The sequence below is a fragment of the Lampetra planeri genome, chromosome 50, assembly GCF_965212315.1.
Source record: "Lampetra planeri chromosome 50, kcLamPlan1.2.h2, whole genome shotgun sequence".
Classification (NCBI taxonomy): domain Eukaryota; kingdom Metazoa; phylum Chordata; class Hyperoartia; order Petromyzontiformes; family Petromyzontidae; genus Lampetra; species Lampetra planeri.
In genome coordinates, this window is record NC_136156.1 from 2141701 (window position 1) to 2159192 (window position 17492).

The 17492-nt window shown below is 46.3% G+C and overlaps 1 protein-coding gene across 6 annotated transcripts in view; it reads right to left on the reverse strand.

The window, feature by feature from the left end:
- Window positions 1–17492, reverse strand: part of LOC144734286 (dystrophin-like) — a 636663-nt gene that overhangs the window by 472505 nt on the left and 146666 nt on the right. The window contains exon 1 of one of the 6 annotated variants that reach the window (XM_078616434.1): window positions 9476–9571. The exons of the other annotated variants lie outside the window; for them this stretch is intronic. The gene's annotated coding sequence lies outside the window, so the exon portion shown is untranslated. Of the gene's footprint in view, window positions 1–9475; window positions 9572–17492 lie in introns of those variants that run through there. 6 annotated transcript variants of the gene reach the window in all.

A 17492-nucleotide genomic window follows, 5' to 3' on the forward strand; every position in this document is an offset into this window, starting at 1 on the left:
GTAGAGACTTCATTAGACTGTTGGGGTGAGTGATATTTTCTCGGATGCAATACCATTTCTTGCCTGTCAAGTCCTAGATTATTCTTTACCATCATCGGTCGTCATTCCTTCAAGAAACGTGTCCTGCCCAAGGCCACTCACTTTTTTCAACAGTTCTCTAATCCACGTGTTCATCTTTCCATTCCTTTGAAAATCAATGTCTGGAGAAAATACTCCAAAAGATGTGATCAACATGCTCTGCATTTATCAACGTTCCATTTTTTTTTTTTACACAATAAATTTGCCAGACCAAAACATGCACATGCATTTACAATAATTTATTTTGCTTTACTAATATGATGGGTTTCGAAGGGATAATGTTCAATAGGATAACTTGGTCTGAAAGAAAATACATGAATGGGAGGTGGAGGAATGACTTCCGCAAGGCACGCGTGGACTTTTCCTGTGACAACTCCAATAAGCTGGTCAATTCATCAACCCCTTAGGAAAAAAAATGGGTCACGCAAATTACCAGGATGCTGCATTTAAAATTTATGAGCCGCTTCGGATTTTTTTTTACTGGAGTGATTAAGCAATCATGGGATTTATAAATATATACAACCACTGTGACAATTTGCATAATTTGTAGTCACACGGCACAGGCCAGGGATTAGCATTAGAAGTAAAGAGCTCACTTTTTTTATAAAGAATACACTTTAATGAGTAAAATTCCACCAACACGTTCCCAGATGTCTATTTTGTTTATGTTTCTAATGGTAGAAAGCTCATCTTTCCGTGTTTGCAGTTGAAAATCGCCGCCCTGAACGCAATCGAACCCGTTGGATGACAAGCACTTCAATGGCAGACCACCAAGTGTCATGATAGCCTCCTGCTATGAGGTGCAGTACAGCAAAAGATTTCATCCATCTGTGCAGTGTTTTGAGTGTTATTCCCCTCGTATGCATGCGTTGTCTCTAAGTACCTCTCATAAGACACTCATTCATGGGATTGGATAAACACCCCAAATGCTGGGTTTGCTTCAAAAATAGTCTTGAATTTCAGCGAGGCTTGCTTGCGTACATTAAAGAGCATTATTAATAACACTGTGTAACACCATGTTTTTTCCCTGGGTAGTAAGTGTTATTTCCTAATTGCTTAAGCCTCAAAAGTACAGAAAATTGCTATTATTCCCCAAAAACGTTGCTTTTGTGACCAGGACACAAAAGCAGATTTAATAATCCCTTCCATTAATAACACTGTGGAACAAATGTATTTATTTTTTGTTCCTTGGGTTGTAAGTGTTATTTCCTAATGGCTTATGCCTCAAAAGTACAGAAAATTGCTATTATTACCCACAAACTTTACTTTTGTGATCAGGACAGTGATATTTTGAAATGTACCTATTTTCAATGAGAAAACGTGTGCGTTTGTGTCATTCCTTCACGTAAAGTCCTGGTCACAAAAGCAAAGTTTGTGGGGAATAATAGCTACTTTCTATACTTTTTATGCATAAGCAATACAAAAATAACACTTACTACCCAGGGACAAAAATCGTGTTCCATAGTGGCATGTATAACATTTTTTATTACGATTAGACCCAGCAAGGTTAAACGTTAATACTTAATTCCGTTGACGTCCACTGGAATATTATGTCACATTAATTAATTTAATGCCATGGCAATAGTTTGTGCTAAATTGCTCATATCAGCACCAAACTCATCACCACCACCAAACATCATCATTATCATCAAGTTCACAAAAAACATTTCTGCATTCTTCAACACAATCAATCCTATCACAACACCTTACTGTCATTCATCACTGTCTCAAGAACCACTCAAGCACTGTTCAATATCGCTATCACAAGTAACTCTTCAACCACCACAGCCATCGGTGTCACCGCATCCTCAAACACACGACTGTCTTACTATAGCAATGGTTGCTAGTGGTAACCAGACAAGTGATAGGTAAAGACGTGCTTTTTGTAGGCGAGACACCTTGTTACAGCCAATAGAACACTCGAGAATATTTCAGCATCACTGCGATCACCGCATGGCTTTGTCCAAAAATACTCTACCGGTGGCTCAGGTTAACTCTTTGAACATAAAACGGCGCATCAGACGCAACACTCACTATGCCAAGTTGTGGATAAGGTGGCTCCAGAACTTGCGTTGTGCTCAAGGGCAATGGCATCTTTGACTCGAAAAATAAGTGAAGTGCATTCACGATTAGTTGAAGCCAAATGACTGCAACAAAGACGACGACGATGATGATGATGATTACGATGTCCTATGGATGAACGGTAACGTTTAGCAGTACGGCGTTAAGTGTTTACGTGTGGTCGAAATATTTGGGGAAAAGCAGTGGAGTGAATTTAAGAGATGCCTCCGTTCAATTTGTCCTGCAATGAAATTTACGTTCCTCATAAATTAAACCTTAGGGCAACGGTGTCGCCCGAAAAGATACCAAGATGCTACCCGCGGCTCACTGCCGCAATGAAACGTTGGCGCCATCTGTTCGTGAAGTTTTATTTAATTTTCATGATGCAGAATCGACCGGCGTCCGTTGAACGGTTAAATCGGGGACCGCGGCGCGTACACGTACACATATCGAAACGCTGCAAGCCATTGCAGAGGCACGTCACGTATGGCAGGTCAGTCGCTGCCTTGTCATGTAATAACGCCCAGGCGTGCTGCATAATGAGATGGATTATGTTTGGATCAGACATTTGCTTCAATATACCCGCAAAGCACCTATAAGCTTACAAAGCCCCGGTAATTAACATCTTGCACTAAGACACTGATTAACTGCATTTTAGGCGATCCTCCGCGCCGCTGTGCCTAATTGGATTCATCCATCGTATTTTCCTGCCTCTGCAGCGCTCACCGCCCACGGTTTTTGAATTGCCGCGACGCGTGAGGGCCACCCCGATGGAGGCGGTGGCCGAAGGCTTCGGCCGCCGCGGTTTCGCAGACGACTCGGTGATAGACCGCTTAGTGGGGGGGGGGCAGTCCCGCAAGGCCCAGATCAGCGTCGCTAAACGGTCCGGCGTCGTTGCTGAACGGGCCCCTGCGTGAGGTCTGCCGAGGAAGCGAAGCCACGATTTGACTCCGGGTTCTCGAGGCTCCGGACACCCCATCATTGGTTGGCTGAGGCTCGCGGTGAAATCTGTCAACAACGTGTGTGCCTTATCCAAGGGACCTTTTTTTTGCCAGTATCCAAAAATTTGAAAAATAAGAATGGGTTTTACCGTTTTCTGGACGGGTGTTAAGATGTTCAAACATCATTTGGATACCTTTTGCATGGCATCAAGTCTGCATTAAATCACACAAACTCGTGGCAAAATATGCAAACATACATGCTCTGATAATATATAACTGATTGGCCTACACCAGAAACAGCCTGCTTCATGGCCTTGTCTCACAAGTGTTAGAACACTTATAGCCCAGGTCGAGTAGTTGTTGCCCAAAATGCCACATCTCAGATACAAAAACCCAGCACATATCATGGGGGGAGGGAAAAAGAATACACTGGAAGGGAGCACCTCATGTTAGTGCGTTGTCTTGACGGTCGGTTAATACGCAACTGAAAAACGCCAGGACTTTTAAAGTCCCGGGGAGACTTGGAGATTTCCCAGGGCAGCTGCCTCAAAAGAGTGAAAAATGTTGGGGGAAACGGCACAGGTAGCACTTACACTCCACGCTCGCACAATCAACGAAACTCGCATTTAAAGTTCCACAACATCAAAGGTGGCTCTCACTGATGTATTACGTTCGTTTTAAAGCTTCTCCACTTGCCGGGGGATACTACCACGGGAAGAGCTGAGTGGGCACGAATCGACACGTGCATGCAAAAAGGGGCATGCACCAGGAAAATCAGTGAACCCATCTGAAGCCACGATTCGGCAGAACCGAAACAGCCGCTTTAGATAATGCGAATCTCATACGAAGAGAATGCCAAGCCAAAGGAAAAGTCAATTACAAGATAAACATTCCAGTAAACAAATACATGAAAAGCCATGCGTGTGTTTTTTAATCATCTTTAAATGCAAACTAATTTTGTTTGTAAATATAATCACTTTTTCGCAAGCTGGCCTCAACACATGGTCCCTTTTTTATGTTCTGAGCTATAATTTACACGTCCTAAACGTCAAAAAACGTTTTATTTTGCAATAATTTTAAAATAATTTTGTGCGTTAAATTTTACATCCAATTATGGGTGATTTACCAACACCTTTTACCCTGAATTTAATTACTTGAATTAATTTAAACCCATGCAGCACAAATAACACATTCTATAATGGAAGTGTACACATAAGATGCCCTGAATGCACTTCCATACAGGATATACGTGTACGCTAATACCTTTCATGGTTGTTACAGATTGGTGTTTTTTTCATATGAAGTGATTTTACAATACAACAATTGCAATTTTATCACGCCGATCAAATATTAATAGCCTCATAATCCTGGAAGACGGTCTTAATTTATCTAAAAAAAAGAATTCTTCCCTCTCTTCGTTAGTTAAAAGTTCTATTAAATGTGTTATTTATGTGCACTTAACTGTGGTGCATGAGGTTCGTATGTGCATATATACACTTCTATATATACTGTCTACTTATTATGCAGTGGTAGCACAGTCACTCACACACAGTACCATGAACCTGAGTACCTACGTTTAAATTCGAGCCACAGCGAACATAAGCGGCGAGATGTTAACTACCTCGCCAGGTATACAGGAGGTCGTGGGTTCGATGCAGACCCAGACGCCTGTACATTTGGAGCTTACATTTCAATTGAATTTGCTACTCTTGGCCAAAACGCACGGCTATACATTTCTGAAACTGTACAATGAGCAATGTTTTTGAACAGTGCATGCGACCAAGTTACTGGGAACACACCCGCCATCGTATGATCTCCGAAGTTAAGCAAGTTTGAGCCTGTATCGTGCTCAGGTGGGTGAACACGATGCATAACAGGTTGCTATAGGGCACGGGGCTAGTTGATGGGCAGCAGAGGGCGGTGCAGGAAAAGCTACTGTCTTTTTCCATGCCTACACAAAGCAGCACTAACCAGCGTCGTGAAGTATAATCCCGTAATCCTCACAACGGGCAAGGCGTGGTGGGGAGGCCCTCATCCAGCAGTGGATTGGCAAAAGGTTGGAAACGTACATTAAAAAGGTGCTGAGAATCATAAACAAAGTGAGTACGGATGCGTTCAACAAAATATAATTGAATGGGGTTTTCAACAAATATTACTTATTTAACGCTGCCTCGCGAACACTTTCCGAGTCACTGCACGGGCACGAAAGTGGACGGACATCGGGGGGCCCTGGCGACTCGCGACGCTCGCGACGCGGTCGTGGCGACGAGCCGACCGACCGACACAGTGCACGCGCCTCAAAGCCACCGCAGCGATCGTGGGGGGGGGGGGCCCGGCCTGATCACGCAAGACGAACAAAAAAAAAGTCGCGCGACCTACACTCCCGCTCCTCTGCCGCCCTAATTTGCCGATCTTCCATAACCATCGCCTCGATACGAGCAATTGCTCCAGGATTGAATGCCTCGGAGGGCCACCCCCAAACCTGACCTCCGGTCATCTCCTATCGATTGACGCCCCTTTGTTAAGTTAGACGAACCGCCGAGTGGCCACGGGGAGCCAGGAGCGCTCATCCAATGCAGTCAACCCCTACGAGCCCAGTGGATTCCGTGCAATCGGCTTGTCGGAATATTCCTCTTTAAACCCTCCTTCTCTCTCCATCTCTCTCTCTCTCGCACCTCTGATTAACACGGTTGGCTACGTACGGCGTGCGAAATAAGTTCAACATATGTAAACACGCATATGTTTTGAATATGTAATAACTGGCATAACTGTACCGTGAGTCTGTTCATCCATTCGGTGGTATCGGGAGTTGTTTGACGCGTAGTTGTTTCATGCCTCCAGCGTACAATATGGGCAGTGGTCTATTTACTATTTTTATTTTACCAGGTAAGGCAAACACTAAGATATATAGCTTTTTTTCAGAAGTGACCTGGCCACAAATGACAGCTCAACAAAGTGGCTTATCACGTGTGAATCTATAGCAGCCAAATACTCTAAACTCATGTTTCTAAATGTGGAGGAAAAACCGGAGGACCCGGAGAAAAATCCACACGACCACGGGGAGAACATGCAAACTCCAAATATACAGCAGGCATCAGGGTCGGGATCGAACCCACAACCTCCTCCATACCCGGCGAGGTAGATAACATCTCATACAGACCCATAGACCCACAAAGACCCATAGAGTCCCAAAGAGACCCTATAAAGACCCATACTGCAGGCATCGTCAGGGTCGGGATCGAACCCACAACCTCCAGAGGGAGATACCATCTCACCATCGTGACGCCATGGTCGCTTATGCGAAGAGCAAATCGTGCTTTCTCCGCATTGCATTTGCGACGGCGATAGCCGATAGACGCACCTGCCGTGCGGTGCTCAATCAGAATCTTTATCGAGACTGGAGGAATCCGACGAGCTATGAAGCTCTTTGATCCAAGAATGTCTAGTCACACAATGAAGTTCAGCACGATGTCTGCCACGCAGGTTGGAGGAGCCAGCTCGCCATTCCTTTGCGTCGGATCGTAAACCGTGCGCGATTAATTTGCGCAACATTCATCATTCATGGAAGGCTTCAACTGCAGTTTAATTGTAATCAATAATGCTTGGCATGCATAAGCACGTGGTATTGCACGATTAATGCTTTAAAAGGGTGTCTAAAAGTCAAACATTTGGTGACTTTTTTAATTTTGCTCAGACGTTCCATTGGCTGACCTCCCATGTGCACGTACGTGCTTTTCTCGTACCCTGTGAGCGTGCAAAGTTTGAAAGGAGTAGATTTCAGCGTGCGAGCACACGTGTCAATTAACTGATTTGGGGTGTTCATGTCTCGACGCTGGATGGTACGTGTGCAGCCATACCCCCGGTTTACGACGGGGGATGCGTTCCTGAAAGGCGCGACGACGAATATCGAAACGACGTCAACCAGAGCGATGGACAGGGTAGTAGAAGAGGGTGGAGATGAAGGCTGAGAGGTGACGGATAACGAGAAAGGATGGGCGATGCTGTCAGCGACGCGAGAGTGTGGGCTTGAGGTGACGCAAATCGGGTAGCGGTGTTAACGATAAAGCGACGACGTGCTTGCGGAGCGACGTAAAAGGGGGAGACCTAAGTCGGGCAATGGCAATCCACTGCTGGATGAGGGCCTCTCCACGCGTCACGTGACCAGGAGGGGTACTTGGCCATACTTCACCTCTCCGGTCAGTGCGGTTTGGAGAACATGCGGGGGGGGGGGGGGGAGTTGCAGAACGCCGCATATTGTCACGCTGCCCTCAACTGTCCACCACGAAGCCTATAACACCTGTCTGTTGGGCGTGGCGGTCACCCATCAAAGAGCCGGTGCTGTTACTGAAGGCCGGCACGGCACACGAGGGAGTGGGTGGCCAGAACCACGCCCGGCCACCTTTGTTTCCGTACAGTACGTACTCATCTGAGGGTGATGCGACTTTAGGGACCAGTTCAGATAATTGTCACCGGCGTTGGATGTGAGCAGGAATCGAACTCGGAGTCGCCGGGTTTGTAGTTCGTTCGTCCGGGTGTGTAGTGTAGCGCGTTAATCACTACAGCTCAAGGGCACATCGCAAAGCACATTCCTTAATCATGGTGTGCGAGCTGTCTAGCGCCAATTTGCAATGCATTTAATTCCGCGTGTTACAATAGAATACATTGAAAACTAGAGTAATTTTAAGTCATGAGTGCAAGAATACGCCATAATTCATGTTATTGATTACATTTAATTTCGTAGTACACTCATTCCTCTTGCAACTTGTTCCACAAAGACAGACGACTTTTTTCTCTCTCTCTCTCTCACAAAGTTGCATCCAATGTCTGTGATTACAAGACCGTGAGATCACGACGGGAGACAGAAAAGGGGGGGAAACACCCGAACTGTGAACAATACTTGGACACAATGGTGGTGATAGGGGGTGACGATCAACGGTCAAGACCAAGAAGGCAGTGGCAGCCCCTGGTGTTCACGAAACGAGCCCACAGCCACAAACTCTGTCTGTACACGGGTGCTAGGTCGATTATTACATCGCAGGATGGTGCGAGGTGGCGGCGGAGGCTTGGGGAAGCCTTCATGCGGCATCGGATTGATCCTGGCTGATGAAGACGATGACGATGAGGGTTAAAACGGCGTCTCTCTGTACGCGTGGAAGTTCACCACCGCGAGTAGCGTTGTTTCAGTTCGACAGCCAGGGCCAACTCGAGCCTGGCAACAAAATCTGCATTCCCCTCGACATCCCTCGGACCACCGCCTCGCAGTGACCCATCATCACCGTGAGGAATACCGTGGATTATAATTTTAACATTCCACGTGTACCTCAAGTAAACCCTGGCTCGAAAAACCCACGTAATGCCAAGGCGGGATCGGGTAGGTCGTGCAAGTCGGCAGCGATAAAAAAAAAACAACACAACCTCTATTCCTTTTTTCCCCCTACTGTCAAACAAATGTACATACAATGTAGTTTGATTGCATGCAGCGGGAATGAATAAATACATTAAAACACTGCCAGAGGCAAATGAGTTGTAACGGACGCGTTAATGGCACACGAAGCCAGACACAGCCGCTATAGCCCAGGTAGCGGTGCAGTGTGTGAGCATTAGTGTGAGATTTAATGATTGTCGACTGCTCGTGGCGAACACTGAAGATGTGCGCATCCATAACCGTCGGAGATTACGCATTAAAGACGCATTTCAACTTGGCAAGGCACGCAGCCTGGAAGCGATCAGTTGATTGCTAGATTCTGTCACCGCACCAAGCCTCATTACAATAAAACTAAGAGCATAAATGGGAAAAAAAAACTGTCCAAAGTGGATACGATCAAGTTGAAGATTATAAGATTCTATTTATTTTTGTATCTATTAAGGTTAAAAAAGCTTCATCCTTCCTGGCAAAAATACGGGCGTTAAGATGTTCAAACACCAAAATAGATAGCTCTTACAAGGAGTGAATTTTGCATTAACCGAGCATACTTGTAGTAAAACATGCAAAGGAATAAGATTTGATAGCGTACGTTTTTTTACCAGGCGATTTTATTTAATGCAGACGAGGATCACTGCTGTCCATCACAGTCAATCTTGGAAATAGTTTTTACTTAAATGGAATTCACATTCAGAACGGATGAAAAGTTTGATTAGCAAGATAAGCAATTCCTTTACGCACGCCTGTGACCGCATCCGCACGTGAAAAAACACGACAGCGTTAAACTGTTTGATTTCGGAAGGACATCGGACTGGGGAACGGAGATTTTTAACACAATGAAGCCGATGCCTCTAAATAGGCACACACACAAATAACAAAGATCGCGCCAACGTACGAAGAACGACCGTCCTGCCTCGCACGCAGCCAAACCCGAACGGCCGTTGTTTAGTCGTAAAGAGGTTAAAATACTTACTGTGATGAGCCGCCGATTAAAAAATCCACTCGGTCTGCATCGACAGATCCCAGGGCAACGGATTCCCGCAGAGCGTCGGGGCGAAGCGGCAATAACTCAGAGCGGCAACAAGGTAATAGTCAGCGCCGCCACCACGCACTCCCATCCCTTGCTTTGTGCCGAAACGCCGCTCCACATTTTACCCCTACGACGCCGGCGAGCGTGTCACATGGAGAGCGCCAGCGAGCTCACTGGCTGGCTGGCTGCGTGACCGGCCGACTGGCTGGCTGGCTGAGTGTGTGCTCGTCCGATGGGAGCGGGGCGTCTGCCGTTCACGAATACCATGCTTCATTATCATTAGGTAGACTGACAAAACAAGGGCAGCCAGACGGAAAGAAAAATAATGGTTGTGCGTGCATGCGTGCGTGTGTGTTGTGTGCACGACGGCTGGCATGTACACGCGTGTGCACGTGCGTTTTTTTTTCCTTCTCAAGTCAGCGACGCTCCGACGTTTATTTATTTTTGCTTCCTTCCCTCACGGCGACTTGGGAATGTTTGACTGGACACCTTGGCTTATGAATATATGCAAATGCATCTGTGCATCTGTGGGCATCTGTAACCTGTGTCCAGTGAGCACCGTGAGGTTGCATACTCTTGACTCGCGGACTTTGCACGCGTGCTGCCATGTATGTCGTCATGTATGACTACGCATTTTGATAATTTAGATGATTTTGCTGCTAGAGATTTCCACTTTGTTGAGCTATCATTTGCGGCCAGGTCGCTTCTGACAAATAAGTCAAACACGGTCAGTGGGCTTTACCTCGTAAGATAAAAATTGTTGTATTTTATTTATATAAATGTTTTTAAGTGATTTGTTTACCTTCCCTATACATGGCACTCATATCGTGTTTGTTGTAACGTTCTGACCTGCCCCTACTGGACATCTGTGGCAAAAAGCTTCATAGCAGCTCATTGGATTCCTCCTCCAGTAGAAATAAATAGTAGAATTCCGATCTGCATGTGCGGCACATATGGCTCCCGTTGAGGAGTGCGCGCCTTTAAGATGTGCCGATCGCAATGCCGCCTTTGCACTCACGCCCTGCAATTCGTGTGTGTACATGAGCATAAACTCGCCCAAAGCTTCGAATACACTCGCGCTAAAACACCCCCCGAATCGCGTAGATAAAGTGTGAGTGCCCAAATTATTCACGCACACGCACACACATTCGAGCTCACACCCCTGCTGTATGCCGAGTGTTTGTATTACCCAGTGTTGATTTTCCCATAAATCTCAAGGCTCTCAGTTAAAAAAAAAAATCCACGTAACGTTGACCAGGACCGTAATGGAATTTAAAAGCCGTCGTGAAGGGATCCACGAACCGGACGAGTACTTCTAACGCGAGGATCTTTCCGGGTGTAAATATTATTTTGCAACTGAATATTGAAATCCCTGAGGACATATTAATTTGTGTTTCGTTTTTTTTTTTAGGGAGAACTGTGGTTTGTGTAAATGTCAAAAGACCACTTGGGAGTGGCTCCAAATTACATATATTTAATAAGATGAAATCATATAATTTTATCGCCGAATTTCACGCATTGTGTAGTTATATCGGATCGGTATATTATGAAATCCTCATTTTATTTACGATTTGCGCATTTGAGTATGCGAAATTATTCTTGGGGGCGGTGAGTGGGGGGCTGGGGGAAAAAAAAAATCCAAGACCATGCCACAGCGCGGATGAAATACAGAACCGTCCTTCATTTTGCAGCGCTATAACGCCAACGGCACAGCCGACAAGACGTTAAAATGATTACTGGATATGAAGGGGACATTACGCAGCGGAAAACATAGGTACGGGGGAAATAAGGCATTGTAAACACGGCCGCTGCCGCCGTTTGTTACGCATGCACCTCTTCCCGTGCAGTCTTCGACACGGTAATGTTATCGCAACCGCTGACGGTACGTGGCAAAGGAGGAACGCCAATAATTCACGTCCGAAAAGACACGCAACAGGAATGACGGGTGAATATTTGTATCACAGACACGGCACCCTGCACCACATCCAATACCGCCGATACCACGACGAATGCAACGCGGATGATGCAGGTCACTTTTTTCCCCCCGCTCCTTTTCAAAAGGCCTTTTAATTAGCGCGCGTAACATTACGCTGAGCGGGCAAGTGCGGCAATAGCTAAACTCGTATACCTTCCAATCCTAAATTGAGTTTACATCAAAATATGGCCTTAATTGAATTGCGTGCATGTCTCTCGCTCTCTCGGTATTTGCGTAAAAAAGGAATACGATTAGGCTCACCCGACCTTATTTGAGCACACGTGGCGTTTCGTGTTGACAATCGGCTGGCCCCGAGTCACCGTGTTGTCACAAATGTCCATGCTCCCGTGCACGAGCTGGGCACGTGCCAACAGTAAATAAAACATTGAATGCCGTTGTCTCCCTGAAGGCCAAACAGCTGCGCGGATTTGAAAGACAGCAAGTGAAGGCTTTTCCAAGGCCACACTGGTGGGAGCAACTGCAAGTTACGCTGGCATGTTCAAAACAGGCTGCATGATATCTCTTGCTTATAACAAAATATATATAAACAACTGCCAGGCCCCATTGCACTAGATACAGAATCTAACAAGGCTGTTCTACGTGTTCACACATCTTTCCTTGCCATCACTCTGCAGGCGTTCTCCGTTAATCAAGTATTGCTTTACCGATCTATCTTAATCTGCTTCATAGTCCAAGTACTGCATGGGAATTGAAGCAACGGCATAAGTTTCTTCATTTCCCACCCCTTCAAACCCTCACTTATGTCCATCCGGCAGTATAACTGAGTATACCACAAATAGATGATATAGTAGATCGCATATGGTGGGGTGGATTGTGGGTACACCCCACCTCTTCCAAGGTGTCTGCCCAGCGTTGGAGATTAAAGAGTAGGCCAAATTACATTTTGGAGGTCCTATCTTTCTACGACTCTCTCGAGTGGAGGCCCTTTCATGCCGGCAGAAGTGTGAGCAGGCAATTGCAGGGCTGCACTTTTACCATGTTTAATTCAACGGAAGGTGTGGTATGAATAATGAATGATGATGACGATAATACTGAAAATATATACGGTCCAGTGTGGCGTCAACCCACATGGCATGTGTGCACAGTCACCAATTCCTCCTGGTGAGCAGCCCTGCTGCATGCCCGATGATCATTATTTTCGCAGCAATTAGCGGATTTTGTTTGCTGACGAAAGACTGGACAATGGCAATCGTTGATGCATCTCTGCACACCGCCACGTGTTAGGGGCACGGGAAGAGCCGGGAGGAAAACAACATCCAAGCGGAAAAGGAGCTGAAAATGACACTCGTGTCAAATGTCAATCTCTGTATGGTGTGTGGGTAGCGTCGTGGTGAGCTAGTTAGCGGAATGCACTCATGAACCTCATTCATTTCAAACGTAATTGTGTTAATTGAATGTGGCGAGCCGAGTTTGATTCCCACTTCCCCTGCCGCCCGTATTGACGAGCGTGGTGAAGTATGGTCGAATAACCTCCCCCTCCTCCATAACCAAAAGGCACGTGGAGGCCTTCATCCGGGAGTGGATTGACAAGGACTGTTAAATATGATTTAACTCAGCAGAAAATCCTCCACTTAGTCAATACCCAATGCATCAAAGGAAACATTAATCGCATACTTTACAGAGAACAAAAACACCCCAGTGGACACGAAACACGCGATCAACATAACCGCTGACATTTTTAATAAAATAAAAACCTTCGGGTTTTGTGGAATCTGTTAAGTGATCTGCGGCAATGATTCGCACAACAAGAGACCCTTTTTCAATCCACTGCTGGATGACAGCCTTCACGTACCAGGGAAGTTTACGAAACAACACTTCCCTCCCCTGCTCTGTGCAGATTGTTGGGGTGCATTGACATGAGAACATAGAAGTGCAGTCCAACAATGTTGTTTGTTGTACTCTCTTCTGCCCAGAACCTAGCGCTAAAGCCCGACGACTACAACCCGTTTTACACACAGCGGTCTCAATCGCGTAAGCACGGTCCACCAGCAAAAATCCTGACTAGCGTTCAAGATGTGATGATATTACGTGGATTCGGGGCGATTTGATCATAGGCAATGGCTGACAAACGGCCCCTTAAGAATCTCTGATTGAAGACATTCAAGCAAGTCTCACGTGAATTGATATAAGCAGAGGTACCCTTTAATAGCGGACGATCCACCCGGAGACGTTTGACATTTTATATGTTTGGCATTCAAAGCACCGCATCAACATTCACGAGCGCGAAGGTCATGTTCGCCAAAAAAACTTCCCGAGCAATTAGGTTGATATGAAGCACTTCATAAGCGGTTGCGGGGTGGAGGTATGTGGGGTGCGATCAACTGCGAACCGGGATACCCCGAGTTCGATTCCCGCTCACGGCCAACATCCAGTGACAATTATCTGAACTAGTCCTGGGCCTCCCCTAGGTTGACTCAGCCTCAAATGAGTACCCGGTGCGATGTATAAACATCGTCGCTAGGGAGCTAGGGATACAAAGGCAGCTGGGCAAGGCTTTGACCACAAACTCCCTCGTGTGCCGTGCAGGCCTTCATAGGTTCCCACTAACATCACTTGCCCAAACGGTCCGTTCAAGGCTATACAAAGGAAAGTTGTCTTTATCTTGGTATGTAAATGTCCGGTGTGGTGCTGGCCCCACCAACCCCTCCGTGCGCCATGCTGGTCTAAAACAGGTGCTTGCAAGCAGCACTTGCAATCATCAATCCGGTAAAGGCTACATGGGGGGAAGTTAATCATTAAGCGTCGCTCCAACATAAATATTATTCGGCAAATAACAATTGCGCCCACACAGTTGGGGCAGTTGCTTTCAGTGAGGACCTTACAATGGGTGGTGTGGGGCCAGTGCACGTACGTACACGGCCCTACTTGTGACAATCCGCTGCTGGATGCGGGACTGCTCACGCTTCGTGGACCATCGAGGTTATATTTTAACCACACTTCGCCGAGCCGACCAGCCCACGGTGTCAAATACGCCGCTGTGTGTTGCTTATAGTTACACATCCAAGCACGATGCAAGGTTCAAAGCCTGCTTTAGCTTCCAAGGTCTGATGGAATCGGGGGTGCACTTTGGGTGATTCGGACATGGGTGGTGCCACAACTGCACACATTTCACATTTGTGCTCATCGGCTCCTCAAACGATGCGCGGCCGACCTTGCGGAGAAAACCAAACCCCGAGTTGACATTCCGATCGCGACTCGCGTTGTGAAGAGTAAAGCCGAAACAATCGAAACTCCGCGTCGCAAACCAAATTTGACGACGACTTCCCACGACACAACAGACAGGCAGGTTGCCGCTGTGCCGCAAGAAGAAGAAGAACTGCCGGTGGGGGTTTAAATCCGATACAAAAGGTGCAATGGCCCATAATCGCTACTCACACGTTGTCCTCCCTGCAGCGATCCCGATGAAGCCACGTGCTCTGTGTTTGCAATTAACCGAGGACAGCGGGAAAGTGTGGAGGTGCACTTCGGTTTGGACGCCTTGACATTACAAGGCACGGGTCCACTACCACTTTGTCGAAGCCCGTTGGCAAACACACTAAATAATGGCCTATTATCCAAGCCATTTAATCTAAGTACACATGCCAGACAGGGCTACAATCTGTCTCCCTTACTGCTTCTACCATCATGCCCTGGCAGCTCGCTGCGGGCTAAAGAGTGGACGGAGAGCTATAAAGACCTTGGAAATTACCGTGCAATGGAGACAAGATTGTTTAAAAAATATAATATTGAACTGTCAATACTTTTTGTCACCTTTCACGCCGTAAAATTTGCTCAATAAAACCTAAAATTACATGGCATCTTAAGCTCCCGGCCGTTGTAAGCGGAGCGAAAAAAGCACGTTGCCTTCATTGACAGCTGAGCTCAATGATCTGAATGCACCAAGAAACGTTTGGCCTAAGGACCAATTCAAACACGATGGCATCACGCATTGGGGATGTTGAGTAACTCTTCAGTGGAGCCAGTTTGTTTAACCGTTCATGGAAACTTCAAGTTAAGCATGCCCTAGTTAATCCCACTCTAATATGATTAATTTCGTTCGGTCCCCAATAGCCTAACAGATATCTTATGCACAGCGATTGACAAAATAGTTGATAGCGTTTGAAGGCTAGAATCCCACCTCTGACCTGTACCAATCGGGCAATTTATTTGGCTGTTCCATCCGATTGAAAAGAGACTATAAATACGTGGCAACAAGTAGGCCAAGTAAAGACAAATAAAATACATTCAGCCCTTGGTCAATCCACTGCCTTGTCAGTTATGGGGGTTGTTTGACCATGTGCTTCTCAATGCTGGTCAGTGTGGGTTAGGGATTGGTTCTGGTCTCACTCGCTACTGAAATTAGCCGTGGTGGGGTTCAAAGTGCGGTGGTTCATTATCACCCGCAATGTTTCATGCATGTGCCATGTGCTCTAGATTATTGACATTACTATTATATTTTTTTGCTGTGAAATATAATGTATGAACTAGACGATGAACCAATGTGCCCAAAATTGAACGTGTTCAATCGGTAGATACTACTAGCTATTGCATAGTTCATAGTGAGCAAAAACAAGTGCACAAGTTGCTCAATTGGGATTGTACGGTAGCAATCGTCACCCCCTGCTGGCAGACTAATGCCCCGGGTCTCTCTTGAAATTAGCACCCCGTGGAACCGAAGCCGAAAGAGACTGAGAGTGGGTCTCTCATGGGGGAGGAGGGGGGGGGCTTCTACACAACAACCGGCCAATGTGCTTGTCAGGAGAAGCAAACCACGTGCATCAACTCCCGAGAAGCCCTGCAGCGCCGCGATGCTGCTGCTCCGTCAAGATTTGGCAATGCCAACAGCAGAGGACCGTGTAGGTTGGACAGGAGATATGACGACAAGAAATAAGACCTGGTCAAACACAATAAACGTTAAACTTGAACCAAAAAAAGCCAAGGAAACCTTTATAATCGGAATTAGATTGGAAACACAAGAGCATGTGGATTTTAAAAAAAACTGCGCGAGTTAACGACGCAATTAAAACTGTTGAGAAAAGACAGTTGGCTTGAGCAAGACGTGTCACTAGGAGGCACGGTGCTGTCTCGACTCGTGTGGGAGCGGAAGCCAAAGAATAGAACCCATCCGAGAGGACATCCACTAGAGGGATGGAGAGATTAAATCGGTTGTGGTGGTGACATCGCAGGAGCATGAGATGTACGTGTGTACGTTGAACTTCTTTCGCACCGTACGTAGCCAACCGTGCTAATCGGAGGTGCGGGGGAAGGACAATAAACTCAGCACAAAAAGCTGTTCTAAAGAAGTGAGTTTTCAATCTGGAGGTGCCAGCAGCTTGCGAGGCCTTCCTCCAGCAGTGGAACGATATCACCAAGGCTGGTGATGATGACAGACACTGCATTTACACAATGGAGATTTATGTACACGCTGTGGTTTAGCCTATAACCCACGCCACCCTCTAGCGTGAAATTTGGACACTGCAGGCAAATTCCCCTCGCTAAAGTTTGTCACGACACAGGCAGCAGATGGCCGATTCGCTCATGAAGATTACCTTGGGATATTTCATTCTATAAAGAAGCAGATGGGTAGGAGAGTCTTAACATCCCTTCTGAGGATGGCACACTTTTCGATATTGCAATTGGAACTCAATATTGTGGGGGGCTCCAACGTGAGTCTGAAAAACATGTCGCTGTTCTCCAAATTTCATCAGGACTTGGGAGTGATGCAAATACAAGCAAGTTTCTTAATAAAATTTTAAAAACCCAGCCAGAATTGTCATAGTCTGGAGATAAATGATGTATGCAAATAAAATTACAGGGTCTTTAAAACCAAACGGCTGGCTCGGAGGTCGGAGCACTGTGCCGACTCCGCTGAGATTCTGGGTTTGAAATGAGGCAGCTATCCATGATTAAACTGGGTTCTCGAGTACAGGGAGGTGATGGTGTCGGTCACCAAAGACTGCAAAACAACTTTTAATTTGGTTCTGC